The 15550-nt window shown below is 40.7% G+C and overlaps 1 protein-coding gene across 2 annotated transcripts in view; it reads left to right on the forward strand.

The window, feature by feature from the left end:
* The window catches only part of STARD6 (StAR related lipid transfer domain containing 6), a 466390-nt gene that overhangs the window by 39510 nt on the left and 411330 nt on the right, over window positions 1-15550 (forward strand). The window contains exon 1 of one of the 2 annotated variants that reach the window (XM_044075136.1): window positions 14994-15144. The exons of the other annotated variant lie outside the window; for it this stretch is intronic. The gene's annotated coding sequence lies outside the window, so the exon portion shown is untranslated. Of the gene's footprint in view, window positions 1-14993; window positions 15145-15550 lie in introns of those variants that run through there. 2 annotated transcript variants of the gene reach the window in all.

Here is a 15550-nt window from a genome sequence, read left to right on the forward strand (position 1 = left end):
ATTAAGTACAGAAGAAGTAATTAGGGACCTGGGGACCCAAGTTGATAGCAATCTCTCATTTGACAACCACGTGGCCAAAGTGGTTAGAAAAACATTTTATATAGCCCACCTAATCATGAAGGGATTCACATCTAGATCAGGGAGGTCATCGTGCCTCTTTACTCATCCCTCATCATGCCCATAATTGAGTACAATGCCCCTTTTGGGATGTACCTTACCAGACACCTGCAGCAACTGGAAAGACCCCAAAAGTACCTCACCAAGAGGATCAAAGGGCTCAAACAGATGCCATATGCTGCCCGGTTAAAGAAACTCCAGCTCTACTCAGTGGCATACCGCCTGCTCAGAGGCGATCTGTGCCTGACGTATAAAGCCATGTCCAAGCCGGAATTAATGGACATGCTGCACCTCAGAAAATCCAAATCCCATTGAGCCACCCGCTCAAGAGACTTGAACCTCAGCACTGAAATAAATAGGACATGTTGGAGGGACAGATTCATAACCCAGAGGCTCCCTTCACTAAGGAATAAAATCCCAGTCCAGGTTAGGCAGAGTCCCTCATTGACTCTCTTCAAGAGGAATCTTGATGAGTGGATGGGAGATCGTAGGTTTACCCCGGGTATCACTTCTGTATCACTGTTAGACAGAGGCACAGTATACTAGCCTCAAAAAAGGGCATAGCAAAATTAATTTAAAATAGGTGGCGAAAGCCAAACACACTCTGGCTAGGCTTATAAATGCCCTATGGCAGATAGCCTAGTATGAACCTATGAACCTATGAAGAGTCTGCAGAGGAGGGCTGAAAAGAAGCTCTTAAAATTAATTACATTTCATCATGGTGAACACAATAGATCTTTTCAGTTCACTGGGGAGGGAATGCATAAAATTCAAGATGCACATCTATGTCTTTCTACCTGAGACATTTGGCACTATATATGGTTTAGTGAAAAGCAAAACAATAAACAGCGTGCTAAGGGTTTAATATCACATTTAGAAATGTTGCAGAAAATTCTATCTGTTGAAGTAACATTACTACCATTCAAACAGTAGGTAGCAAAGTGCTCCATTCCACGTCCCCATAAAAATTTTGAAAATCATGAGATTTATGTTGGTTGGAGCAGCTAAGAGGGACTGCCTCTAAACTGTGTGCACCAAGTGAAACAAAAGGCTTAGCAGTCCCAAATCAGAAGCACTACTTTCTGGCAGCCAAAATCAGACTAGTATTCTATCACTGGGTCCCAGACTAGTAGAGCTGCATGGACAACTGTAGAGCTGACTGTAACTTTGCTTTCAAATCTTATTTTTCTGGGTGCCACAGATCACATGTATATGTATCAGGATTTTGTGCCTTAACCACATGTAAAAATATAGAGCCAAACTATTGTGTTTGGCATCACTAAGTAGACATGATGGAAGAAGGTACCGATCCCAGCTTAGGTAAATTTAGATTCTTACCTGGCTTGGATGACTGTGCAAATTTAGAAAGGGAAGAAACAGGCCTCAAACCACAACATCAGATATTAGAAAAGAAAGCCAATAATAATAAGATATTTCAAGCAAATACAATATCTGAGGGAAAAAACTTTTTGGCATTTGTCCTATTTATTGATCAACAGACACCTATGTTGTATCACTTAAATGACTTATTGTGTGGGTGATGAGAGGCTTAGTTCCAAAAAATAGAATATTACTCATTCCCTACAGAGTATTTCAGGAAATTGCCCCTAATCTAATACTTCTTCATGATAACATATGAGCAGAGGAAACAATTACTGACTCCATGTGATGGGTTCATCAAGTTATACTATTGTAAATATTTTTATGACAGTGTATTCGTCATTATTTTTATGTCCATAGTCACCATGGGCTATGTTTTCACTAGTCTCAACCACATGCTAGAAGAGTTGCTGTAAGCAGCTATGGAAGACTAGATGCACATTTTTGGAGGTGTCTGGCTCTAGAGAAATACCTCTTAACTGTCAGGACTGTCACAGAATGTCCCGATTTTTGCCTCATATTTTTGGTCTGTTCCTCATAAAATTTGTGGGGTTTTTTTGCTGGCTAATTACTGAGGATTGAAGTCACTAATGAAAGACACAAGTTTCAGACTTCATATCCATCAGAAGATGATTGCTAACGCACACAAAAATGTTATTCTAGCAACTTTCAAAGTTTCTAAGAGCAATTTTTAAAATCTGTCCCTATTGTTGGACCTTTGTTCCCCCAGTATTTTAGGCTTTGTCCAGATTTTTGTGCTAAAAGATTGAGAGGTATGATAAGCATCTGCATGGCATGAGATTGGTGCCATTATGGGTTTCACCAGGAAAGCTGGAACTTTTAATACAGCTATATTTGCAGGGCCTGAATGACAAGAAGGATTGGAGTAAATATAAACTATGTTTTCATGTAGCACTACTTGCAAAAAAGTCAAGTCACAGGAGAATGGAAAATTCAGCCCCTCCTACTGAGGAAGGGATGCAGTTCATGCTAAAATAACATGAGATGGACAATATTATTAATAGATATGAACATAAGGATGGGATCCATGGTATAGAAACAATCAAAAAGAACTATTAATTAATTAAACTAATCATTGAGAGAGATCTGGGGTGAGTTGGAGAGGAGACCTGGGATAGGGAAAATTGGATAATGTGGTCATCCAAATGGGGGACAGACACTGAGCAGACACCCACGTGAAAATAGATTTGTGATGCACTGCATGCTAGACAAGTTAGCATAACCAGTCATCAACGTGTATTTTCTTGGTGTTATTTTCATTTCTAGCTCATTCAATGTAATATTGCATTTTTTGTGTAAGTCTACAAGCAAACAGAGACCAAATCTGAATATTTTATTCTTGGTTTCTCACTTATTTTGTATGGCAGGACCAATATTGCAGTTGCTGTTAAAAGTATGTTGTACCAAACATAAATAGATTTTAAATACAGAAAAAGGAGTAACAAAATAGAAGTTATAGACACATATGTGACACTGCAAATGGAAGTTTCCTAAGCAGCATGGATGTAATGTATGAGTTACTGTCACCTGTAATTGTCTGAAAAGATGCTACAAATCCATATCTGTAATAACCACATGATATAGTGTGACACAGTGGAAAAATCCTTAATTTATTTTGCATGTGGCTTGAGTTACAAGCTAGCATAATTACATACTGAGAAGACAGTAAAGACAAAATAACATATTGTGTATAATGTCTTCTTTTACCCCTATAAGGAATATCGTTATATACCTAATTTTTATGTTGATCATCATTACCTGCCTTGTTTATAACTATAATGCATTCCTTAATGAAAGACGAGCAAGAACAGTTCCCTTGTGACTGAGACAGACTTTATCCAACTGACTTGCCCTTTGTATTGTCATTTATTATGACAAACAATAAAATACTGACAAGCACTATCAGAACACATTCCACTAGAGCTAATGCCCCTTCTGCTGTATATTTTAAAGAATATTTTGGCACAAGATACACAAAGCTGTGAGATGGAATTTTGTCTGAATATTCACAAAGCAACCCAACATAAAGGTAGGACTAAAGAAGCTGTCTTTCCTCCTTTCTTCTTTTCATATATTGTTTTACCATCCACCATTGTTCTCTCCGCCCGTTTCATTCTGAATCCATCCCTCTGGCTGTCTCTCTCTCTATTCTAAGCTGTATATAGGGTGTATTTTTTACCTTATTGGTGCATCACATTACATGATAACTATTAATGGTTCTCAAATCTATATTATTTATATTGCTGTTAAATGTTAGTGTACCTCTCCTATACATTTAACTCTTTAAGCTTGCACTTTGTTTTAAATGAATGTCTGTATCACAAAATCCCACTTGGTCTTCATTATTGCATTCTGATCTAATATGGATGTATCAGTCCTACAAGCATTCAGTCTTTATTTTTGCACTTTTTCATTTTCTGCTATAATTGCAGTGTTATACTTCCCATGACTGACTAACTCGGTGCTATTAATGCTTTTCTGGACCTGTTCTTGTCAGGCCTTCACTTTAAACAAGTACTACCCAGTGGAAACTCAGAGCTAGCAAATATATGTAAATTTATACCTAGGTAGATAGACAGACAGACATATAGATGGCCAGCCAAGGGACAGGAAGGATTTTATGTGGGGAATTCTGTAGAAGATCACATCACAGATTCCACTATGGATAAACAGAATGGTACTTCACAGGACTTTGTTTTGTTATGCTATTGCAAAAGTCCTTCTCAAAGTCAAATATCACAGATTATGGAAAGTGCTTATTTTAACCATATATTTTAATCACTTTTATTAAATCACATTTAAAACAATGAGATTGGTGCACATATATTAACATTAATGAAAAAAATCATACAGACATTTCAAATTATTTCCATGCAGTATGCAAATACATTTTCTTTTCAATAATTATCATTCACTCAAATATTACATAAATTGCTAATTTCCTACTTTCCCTTAGACCTCACTCCTCCTGAACATTATTACGCATATATTGTTCCCACAAATTTTATTTATTTCTATGTAATTTGCTCATTCCTTTTTCTAAAGATCTCACTTCCAATTCTTTTATTTCATTTACAATATTTAGTATTTCAACTATAGCTGTTTTGGATTTCTATTTCCATTTTCTAGTATTTTTTTTTTTTGGGGGGGCAAGGCAATTCAGATTCTATGTTCTAGCTAAAAATAACCTTTTTCTTAGTTGCAATAATTTGCTCCCCATACATTTCTGATAAACTATTCTGCAGGGATTTTTTTAAAACCTGCCAACTTGTTAAACTCCCCCAAAACATGTTCCCATTCACCTTTCTCTTTCCAACACAAATACAGCATTTTCTATGTACCCAAATATATTTCTGAAGCTGGGGAATAAAAATACCTGTGCAAACACTTCCAAACAAAATTCCTAAATTTTCTACATTTTGTAGCCTACTTGGGAACCACACATATTTCCTCCTATTGTTACTTTGTAAGCAATCTTTCATGTCTCTCTTCCAAATCTTTTCTAACCTCGTCTGATTTATTCATAGGTGTATACTAGGCTAATGGCCTTTGGGCCTTTACAAGCCTACCCCTTAGAAGTGCCCTGGCATTGTAAGCAGTCTTTCCCGTCTCTCTTCCAGATCTTTTCTAACCTCCTCTGATTTATTCATAGGTGTGTACTACGCTAATGGCCCTGGGGCCTTTACAAGCCTAGCCCATAGAAGTGCCCTGGCATTGTGCTGCCCATTAGTTTCCACTGCCTCTATCAAGTAGAGCCACTGGAGTGATCCCCGGGGTGAACTTTCTATTTCCCATCCAGTCATCAAGATATCTCTTGAAGAGGGCTAGTGAGGTGCTCTGCTTGACATGTTATGGAAGTCTGTTCCAGAGCATGGGCAGTCTCTGGGTTATGAACCTGTCCCTCCAACATGTTGTTTTGATTGTGGTAATGAGGTTGAGGTCTCTGGTGCATATGGTGTGGAGGGATTAGGATTTCTTTAGATGTAGCATTTCTAACAGAACTGGTTCAGACATGGCTTTGTAAGTCAAGCAGAGATCACCTCTTAGTAGACAAGATGAGACAGAGAATAGCTGGACTTTTTTGAGTCTGTCCATGTAGGACATGTGTTTAAGGCCTAGGATCCTCTTCATGAGGTACTTTTGTGGCCTCTCCAGCTGTTGCCGGCGTCTAGTAAGGTACATGCCAAAAGGGGCATTATACTCTATGATTGGTCTAATTAGGAAAGAGTAGAAAGAAATGATGACCTCTTTCTTCCTGGATGCAAAACCCTTGGCAATGAGATGTGCCACATAGAAGGACTTTCTCACCACAGTGGCAATGTGCTGGACAAAGGAGAGGTTGCTGTCAACCTGTGTCCCCAGATCTCTTATAATGCCTTCAGTGTTCAGTGGGCTCCCATCGATGTGGTAATTAGTGAGAACTGAGTTTTTCCCAAAGGGAATGACAATGCATTTTTTGGCATTAAGCTTAAGGCCATGGTTTTGACACCAGTCATTGATCTCAGTGAGGCCTTTCTATAGGATGTCTGCATCTCTTGGGGAGTTAATAATGGCTCCCAGCTTGCAGTCGTCTGGGAATTTCATCAGCCAGAGTCCCTCTGTGCTGGCCTGGACTTCTGAGATGTAGATGCCAAACAGGAGAGGACCCAGGACCAATCCCTGTGGAACTCCATTCGTGACTGATCAGCAGTCTGACTTGGAGTCCATTACGTTCACACTGTGTGTTCTATCTGTGAGCCAGTTTGCAACCCACCTAATGATATATGGGTTGATACCAAGTTTGGTGAGTTTATCAATAATTCCTGCGTGAGGAATGGTATCAAAGGCCTTGGCCAGATCGAGGTAGGCTGTATGAACTGCCTTACCTTCATCCACTACTCTGGTGACTGACTCATAGAAGTCAACCAGGTTGAGCAGATATGAGCTACCTTTCACAAAACCAAATTGAGTGGGATCTAGAGTTTGGAGATTCCCTATATTCTTGTTAATTAGGTCCATGATGATATGCTCCATAGTCTTACATATCAGACTTGTCAGGCTAATGGTGCGATAATTTCCAGGGTCTGTAGTCGCTCCTCCTTTATGTAGCAGTGTGCCATTCTGTAGGGACAAAGCCTAAGGTGAGGCTGTGAGTGAACAGAGCACACAGATGTGGTGCCTTATTCACACAATACTTTATGCACCATTCTAATTATACCTTTTTTACCATCAGCTTCTGTTCCAGACTCATCTAAAAACTGTACCAGAGATGGTCTTTCACTTAATGCTTCCCTATCCCATCTCTTTGCTTGTACTCATCAATTCCTAATAAGGAAGGCATTCTCTAATGATGTTTCACATTTGTAGTAATACTATTCTGTCATCTATTTATTTATTTGCATTTGTTAGCTATGACAGACCACTCATCCACATGGACCTTTTTTAGAGTCAGCCTGGGAATACTATCTACCTTTAGAGCTGGGACTCTTCCTTATAACCTGTTTGGTGTAATTTGCATATAATTATTTTGCCCTTACAGTGTTACAGTTTGTGTAATATGCTGAAACCTGTCTACGCTTCTAGATGTTTCCTGCTTAAAATGAAGATGACATAAGATAATGCTGGCTTTACATAAGGTGTGTGCAATCTAATGTCAGTGGAACACCACTATGAGACAGGCAGTACCTCATGTGAGGACTGGGGAAAATCATCTGCTGAAAGGAAATAGGCCATATGACAGCTGACCGTAGGTAAGTAAAAGCCCATTTCTTATACGGTGCTGTAAGAGTCTGTACCCATTATGATGTATAACTTTCACAGCTGTGCTTATATATGCCACCTCTAAAACACTTGGCTATAGTCAACCGACTTTCTCTGATGAACAATTGCTACATTAATAAAACCATTGCTGCACAGTGTTCAGTACAGCAAGGGATTTACTTTTGCATTCTTGTGATAGCTATATTTTGTTTTTATTCTAGTGTTACATTAGTTGATCTGTTAATCTTTAGACGTTTTATAATGCTGTCAAAAAACATAAATTTGTGTTATTTTTGAATGACATATTTTGATGTCCTTTGCCACCCATGTTGATTGAATATGGTAGTCTATATGACAGAATTAGTGTAAGGATGTTATCCTAGAAATAGGACAAGGCTTGTTACCACTGTTAACAAGATGGACATTCATAAAACAACTCAAGACTGCTCCTGTAAACTGACTAATCTGAAAAAATGCCATTTTTAAACAGGCAGTATAATAGGTTCATAGGTTCATAGGATGTTACTAGGCTATTGATCCGAGGATATTTACAAGCCTAGCCATTAAATCCCAATATAATACTAGATGAGAGATAACAGCTATGCCCAGGGTTTTTCATAGCAAGGACTACCCGTGTCCAGGAGAGAAGCCGGGGCAATCCTCAGTAGAAATTTACAGTTTCCTATCCAGTCGTCCAGGTTGCACTTAAATAGGGTCATAGAGGTGCTCTGCTTGATATGGATTAGAAGCCTAGTCCAAATGAGTGGCAATCTCTAAGAGATGTATCTGTCTGTCCAGCAGGTCATGTTTATGTTGCAGGCTAGATTGAGGTCCCTGGAACTGGTGAGTCTAGTCCCATTTGACTTAGGGATGTGCAGCATTTCCATTAGATTTGGGTCGCAGATAGCCCTGTAAACCAGACATAAGTCACCTCTAAGTAGTCTATATGCTACTGAGTACTGTGACAGTGACTTCAGTCTGTCCATATAATACATGTGCTGGAGACAATTAATTTTCTTAGTTTGAAATCTGTGAGGTCTCTCAAGTTGCTGCAGGGGTCTGGTACAGTACATACCAAATGGAGCATTATATTCAGTAATAGGCCTAATGAAGGATGAGCACAGGGGGGTTATAACCTCTTTTGCTCTTGAGACGATGCCTTTGCTAATCAGGTGAGTGGCATCGAATGCCTTCCTTACCACAGTAGACACATGGTGGTTTATTCAGGCCCGAGGCCATTTGCATAGCCCACCGCTACTATTTGAGGGCCACAACATTATTTTAGCCCAGCCTTAATATGTGCTATTTACGCCACTGTCTACATGGGGAATCCCACACACTATTTCTCTGTCTGGTATGAATTTATCTTCCATCAGGTGCTCTCTTATCTCTTGTGCACCATTGGCCATGTGCTCTGCCTACACTTTTGGGAGTTTGTCTCCACAGCATGTCTTATTTTGTGATGAATCATCCCCTGGTTGACGTCTCCCTTTTTTAAGTCTCCGCCCCTTTGGCTCTCAGTGTGTTAATTTTTTTGGATCTAGATTTTGAGGTGAAGCATATTCATCAAATCTGGGTTTCATCTGGCCTTGTATGTTAGGCAAAGGTCAAATAGGCACGAGTGTATAGAGCTGGAGTTCTACTGAATAGATTTTGAGCCAGTTGCATCGACAGCAGAGGGAGTTCTTTTGGTGACCCTCTTTTGTGAGCTCTTTGTCTTTTCCAGCCGCTGCAGGTGTTGGTCAGATACTGGCCTCCAGGATCCGCAGTCAATCATTTGTCTGATGAGTGATGATGTAAAAGGAGACTAAGACTCCCTTTGAGATAGATGAGAATCCCTAGTGTCCTTGATGATATCCCTAGAAGGATGGTGGACCCAACACTGGTCACTGAATGACAGACTACTATCCTAAACCTGGGTCCCCAGGTCCCCGTAACTTCTTCAACCATTCATGCTGGCAACACTGGAGGTCACTGGGGGTAACCTTTTTTGCACATGGGGTATGACTATGCATTTGTTTTGTTTTTTAACCAGTTGGCTCTGGCACCAGTTATCCGCTGCTGGGGAGACCCTTCTGAAGGATGCTCTGTGTCAGATGTGTTTTCACTATGTTTCAGTTTGCACAGTTCTGCAAACTTTTTCAGTTTGCTCCAGCCTGCTGTGTTTGCTTGTACTGAAAGTAGGGCCTAAACAAGAGTGGGCTCCAGGACTGAGCCACCCAGACAGGACTGCTTTGTGTACACTGCAGTCTACATTAACCCTAACTGACCTGGGTCCTGGCTTCTGTCACTCAGCTTCCCTTACACTCAGTCAGCTTACTGTATGACAGTTTGCAACCCATCTTGTGAAAGGTTCACGTGTGACGAAAGGGGTATTATCGAATACCCGCCATGGAGTATTAGGTAGGCTGTATGGACTGCCTTTCCTAAATCCAATGGCTTTGGTGACTGTTCACTGCTTCCAACTAGTTTAAAAGTCATGATCTGCCTTTGACAAAGCCACTGGGTTGGATCTCCTGCTTCATCAATCCTATGTCTTTCCTATCCATTATTATTGAGATCCTCCTTTTTTTGAGGTTTTGCAGATAAGGCTTTATGGGGGGTTAAGGCCGTAATTTCAAGCCACACTTAGGTGATGGAGGACCACAGTGAAGTCGCTACACACATACAGGGCCAGAGTGTGGTACAACACAGGAGGTAAGATTCTGATTAAGCTGTGGGTGTCCTAGCTGGAGCACACAGCCGTAGACAGCCTCAGGGATGGGTGCCCCATGGGACACCATTTTGGTTGATGGATGCTGTGTTTTTGCTTGGAGAGAGCGCTTGGGGGCTTTGGGGGCAGATGTTTGGGTATTGATTTGGGGGAGGGGAGAGTGGGGAGAAGTGGGAGGGGAAGAAGCATGCTGAACCTGTCAGCCAGCATAGTGGCATCTTCAGTCATCATCAGTAATCTCATCATTTGAACTAGTTCTGGAGTTTTATTGTTAGGTTTTCCTCTAGGTTAAAACTCCATCTAGATTTAGGTCTTATTGATTTTTTAGCTTTTTTTCTCTTTTTTCTTTTGCTTTGATTGATTTTATTTTAGCTCTTAGTTTTTTTTTTTTTACTTACTTTGTGGGATTTTTTTTAAGGATTTTTTAAGCTCTTGTAGTTTCCTCCTTCCTTTGTTGAGGTTTATTATGGCTGGGGTCCACCAGACTGGATGCTTGCTGCCCTTGCCTTTGTTTCTTTTGTTTTTTTTTTGTTTTGGATTGCCCTGTCCAGCAGGGTGCAGGGTGCTGTGTTTTGTATGTTGATTCGATTCAGAGCGCTGGCTACGCTGTGCTGGGGGCCTTAAAAGGCTGACTTTTACACTCTTCGAAGAAGTGTGAAGCCCTTTTTTTAGAAGTTTTTACTGTGGTCTTTTTTATTTCTTGGTGGGTGGGTCAGGGACCTCCTTAGATTATTTAGTTGATTGATCTCTCCACTGGGGGGGGAGTGTTTCTGAATGTTGAACATTGTGCTCATGTATGGATGGATGATGATCAAGTATCTCCTCTTGTCTGTGGGGATGGTGATTGTGTGTTTGTGGCATGGTTTTTAGTGAATTGAGGTGAACTTTTGGGCTAGTGTTTGGGCTGGGCTTTAGTAGTGTTCCCAGTCTATATTAGGGTAATTAAGTCACCTGTATGATGGTGGTTGGTGATACATTTATCCTCTAGTGTTTTCAGGAAGGGTGTTGAGTTTGTGAGGATTGTGAGGAACATGCTACTGTTGCCCTGAGCAATGCCACCATTTGTTAATTGTTATTGCTTGTGCTCTGGATGGTCTCCGATGCATATGCCATGCATCAGGTCTTGGTGTGTGGGTGTCGGTGGATGTCCCTGGATAATATGGATACTGGTATTCCATTGTCCGGTTTTGGGGCATGTGCATGATATGAGGTAAAACTGATGGGTGCTCTCTCTCAGGCAGGAGCCTTGGAAGGTTTTTGTCACACAGCACAGACATGATGTTCCCCACTGAGAAGGCCTCGAAAGTGCTTTTTTGAGATTTAGACTTCTGGCATTGAGCAGCATTACCCTTAGTTTTTCCTCAAAGCTGAGGTCACAGTCAACTTGTGTTCCCAGATCTCTCACTACTGAATTGGTACTTTGTGTATTATTGCTTATTGTGTAATCAGCAGGGACATTGTTTATACCAAAGGGAATGATGATTCATTATTTAGCATTTAGTTTAAGACCATGGCTTTGGCACCAATCACTGGTCTGTGTAAGCCCCTTTTGAATTATGCTGACATCAGTAGGGGATTCAATGACAGCGCCTAATTTTCAGTCATCCGCAAACATGGTTAGCCATATCCCCTCTGTTTTGGCCTGGACTTCTGAGAACTATATGGCAAACAAGACAGGGCCCAACACTGACCCTTGTGGGACCCCACTGGTGACAGGTCTGCTGGTAGAGGTAATGTCACATACATTGACTGAGTGTTGTCAATCTGTTAGCCAGTGTGCAACTCTCCTGACATCATAGGGGTTGATAATCAACTTGGTTAGTTTGTCAATGATGCCCGAACATGGGGTAGTGTTGAAGGCCTTGGCCAAATCAAGATAGGCTGTGTGCACATCTTTGCCCTTGTCTGTGGCTCTGGTCATGTTCTTATAGAAGTCCACCAGGTTTAGCAGACATGACCTGCCACTGACAAAACCGAACTGGGATGGATCCAGAGTTTGGAGGTCACTTGTATTCTTATTTATGAGGTCCATTATAATTCATTCCATTGTCTTACAGATGAGGCTGGCTAAACTTATGGGTCTATAGTTACCCATGTCTGTTGCCGAGCTGATCTTGTGGAGGGTGATAACAGTCACTGTTTTCCATTCACTGGGGACAAATCCAGTACTCAGGCTGCGGTTGAATATAGTGCCTAATGGAGTAGCTAGCTCTTGTTTTAGAATATTAAGAATGTAGCCCAGAATGCCATCTGGTCTCATGGAGGCTGCGTTTTGAGCCTTGGAGAGAACAATGATGACTTGCTCTTTGGAGATGCAGGGAGGAGATGATGAAGATGTGGTCTGCAGTATGCCTGGTGGGGGGGGGGGGGGCTGAAATGTTTGTCAAACCTGTCTGTTAGCAGGTTTGCAATTTCTGCAGGATCAGTGTGTGTGTGTGATGCCATCCACAATTAGTTCAGCAAACATCTCAGTTCTACCTTTTAGGTTGCGGACATAGCTGAAGAAAGCCTTATGGTTATCCTTGGCTATGGTTGCTAAATTTTTCTCATAGTTACTTTTTGAAGATTTTACAAGTTGCCTTATTTGCTTGTTTAGGCAGAGGAGGGTGCTCTGCCAGTTCTGGTATCTCACTTTTGTATTTTTAGACAGCAGTTTATTTTGCTTACTGTATAATTTATTAATGCTAGATGTCCACCAGGATGGTTTGTTTTTTCTTAAGGATCTTGCTTTAATCCTATCCAGCACAGCTGTGTCCACACATTTGTGTAGATGTTTATAGAGGGCATCAGTGTATACCTTAGTATAGCTGACAATGCCATTTGTGGAACCTGGTGCTTGGAAGTAAATTATATCTTCCCTTAGGAAGGTATAGTTAGCGTTGGTGAAGTTTTTTAGCCTGACTTCTCCTTTGGGGAGTTCTGGTGCTATTGCTACTTCAAAAATTACTGATTTATGGTCATATTTAACCAGTGCAGACCCTACACTTGAGGCATTACATCAGTCACTCATATTGGTGAGGACTAGGGCTAGAATATTGGATGGGTTGGTGCACTATTTATTCTAGGGCATTTGAGTTAACAAAGTCCAGGAACTTTTATGCGAGTGAGTTTGGGCTCATATAAGTTTCCCAATTAATGAAAGGATAGTTGAAGTCACTCAAGACTAGGGTGTTAGGTTTCACCTTAATTGTCCCATGTAGGTCTAAATAAGCTGTGTGAGTATTTGGTTCATGGAAAGGGACCTGTAACTTATGATGACCTAAAGGGGGATCTTACCCACGGTAATTTGGACTTGGAGTAGGTCCATACAGTTTTCTTGTCTAACCAGTCTAGAGGTCCAATTATCTTTAATGAAGATAGATACTCCACCTCCTTTGGTTCTCACACCTTCAGTTTGTGGTTTGAAGATGTGGAAGGCATTGTCGCCTTGCAAGGCCGGAGTACTTTCTGTGGCCTTGAGCCAGGTTTCTGTGACTGCACAGGCATCAACATCTTTCAGGAGAGGAGTGCTTCCAGAGAGTGCAGCTTCTGACTTAAACTCCAAGTGTTTAGTAGTATGACCCTTAGTTTCTTTGTGTTTGATATTTTCACATCAGGAATTTTGTTGTTGTGACCTTGCTAAAAAAGGCACTATGGGGGAGGCAAGTGCCTTAGCTAGCAACTGAAAGCCTAGAGGTGCTAGGTGAAGACCATCTCTGACAAAGCAGCATGGTCTATCCACCATGTCATCTCAGGCTGACAGGAACTGGATCCCCTTAGAATGGCACCAGAAACTAAGCCAATTATTGAAGTCAATAATTTGCTGTTTATATTGTGGTATCATCCTCGGCGAGGGTAAAATGCTGCTCAAAGCTAGGGACATACCCACCTGGGACTATTCAGTGAGCTCAGTCATGTCTCTCTTCATATAGTCCAGAGAGGTGCATCTCAATTCATTCACACCAACATGAACTATGAGAGAGTCATAGCGGTACTTATTGTTGGGAGACTTGAGTGCATGTGTGATCTGGTGAATCCTTGCAGCAGACAGGCAGCTGACCAGAACCTTCTTCTTGTTTAACCTGGTGAGTGAGGTGTCTGTATGACTCACTACAGAGTCACCTATAACTAAAACATTTGGAATAGCTGTGCAATGCCTTAAGGGCTTATTTGGTGAGGCACAGTTGATAGTGTTTTATGTGTATTGGGTGCTTTGGGTGTTGTGTTAGGTGTAGCATATTTGTGTTTTGGAGGTCTCTGGTGTTTAGGAAGGTTTCTGGAGAGTAATTTTGCATATGAAGGTTTATGTGTTGAGTGCATATTATGAATAGGAGTCATGGTGTGTGTGTGTTTAGTGCTGCTGTTCTGGGAACCAGAGAGCAGTGATTCCAGATTCTTAGTGTAGGAGCATATCCTGCAAATTGTATTCGAGTGATTTAGGACTAAGAGGTTGTCAGTGTACATGAGGCAGTTGCTACACTGCCTCAAAAATACAAACATGTCTACCAGGCTGGCAGGAGAAGCAGAGGGAAACTGGCAGTCCATAATGCAAGGTTTGATCCTGGTATCTCAGCAGATAAGGAGAAAAAGATGGGGGTATCAGGCAGGGAGCTATTTTAGGGGGGTAATTGTAGGAAATAACAAAGTAATACCAGTGTTTGTGATTGTTCCTTGTTTACTGAATACTGGAATAGTCAGGAGTGTGCTGGTCCAGCAGTTTGACATCTGGCTGGAGTCTGGACTTGTAGGCACTGCAAAGTCTGACAATTTAATACAGTCTACCTTAGAAAATAATTCTTTTACTGAGAAAACTGGTGAATATCTCAAGAAGTAAGCCCCTTAAGACATAATTTGTACATTATTAAAAGTTATGATAATGAATGAAGAAGAAAACTTTCATTTTTTGGTAGAAGTGAAAAGTAAGAGTTTAATTTTGAACACTGAATGAAAAAATCAAGCTCATGCAGATCTTTTGCTGTGTTGTGTGGCCAGAAGGTGGCAGAACACATTAAGTTTTAGCTTACAGTTACTGCCTTCTGGGATCTGCTACAATGGCTGGTGAAGTTTGACATTACAGTGCTGGACAGATCTTGTTTTACATTATCTTTATTTTTTCTTGTTTTGGTTATACATTTTCAGTATGTGGTGAGAATTTGTTCAGGCTTGTGACCAGCAAAACAACAATTTATCTTCTGGTAAGTTAATTTTCCATAAGAAATTGTACTAGGTAATGTTAAACTATGATCAGTATAGACTTAAGAAAGCCTATTTCCTTGCTGAGGTCTGCCGTCAGAGAGAGGAAGATGAGCTGTGGTGCTTCTGGGAGCTTAGTGTGTTCTGAGGTAAATGTTATGAATGAAAAGAATGCAGTTCTGTTCCAGAAGTATACAGGAAATGTACATCAGAATTCACCAGCTTGGTTCTCATGTTCCTTCTGGCTAAATACTGGATGTGTTCTCTTTGTTATAGTTCACTGTTGTGAATTTATATAGTGCTGAGTTACTGCATGTACATATGTATTATTTATTATGTTTCGTACAGGATTGTAGTCATCCTGACATTCTTGTATCTGTATTATCAGTAGACTTTGTGAGACATAAA

Source organism: Protopterus annectens, chromosome 1.part1, assembly GCF_019279795.1.
Source record: "Protopterus annectens isolate FY-2018-M chromosome 1.part1, PAN1.0, whole genome shotgun sequence".
NCBI lineage: Eukaryota > Metazoa > Chordata > Ceratodontiformes > Protopteridae > Protopterus > Protopterus annectens.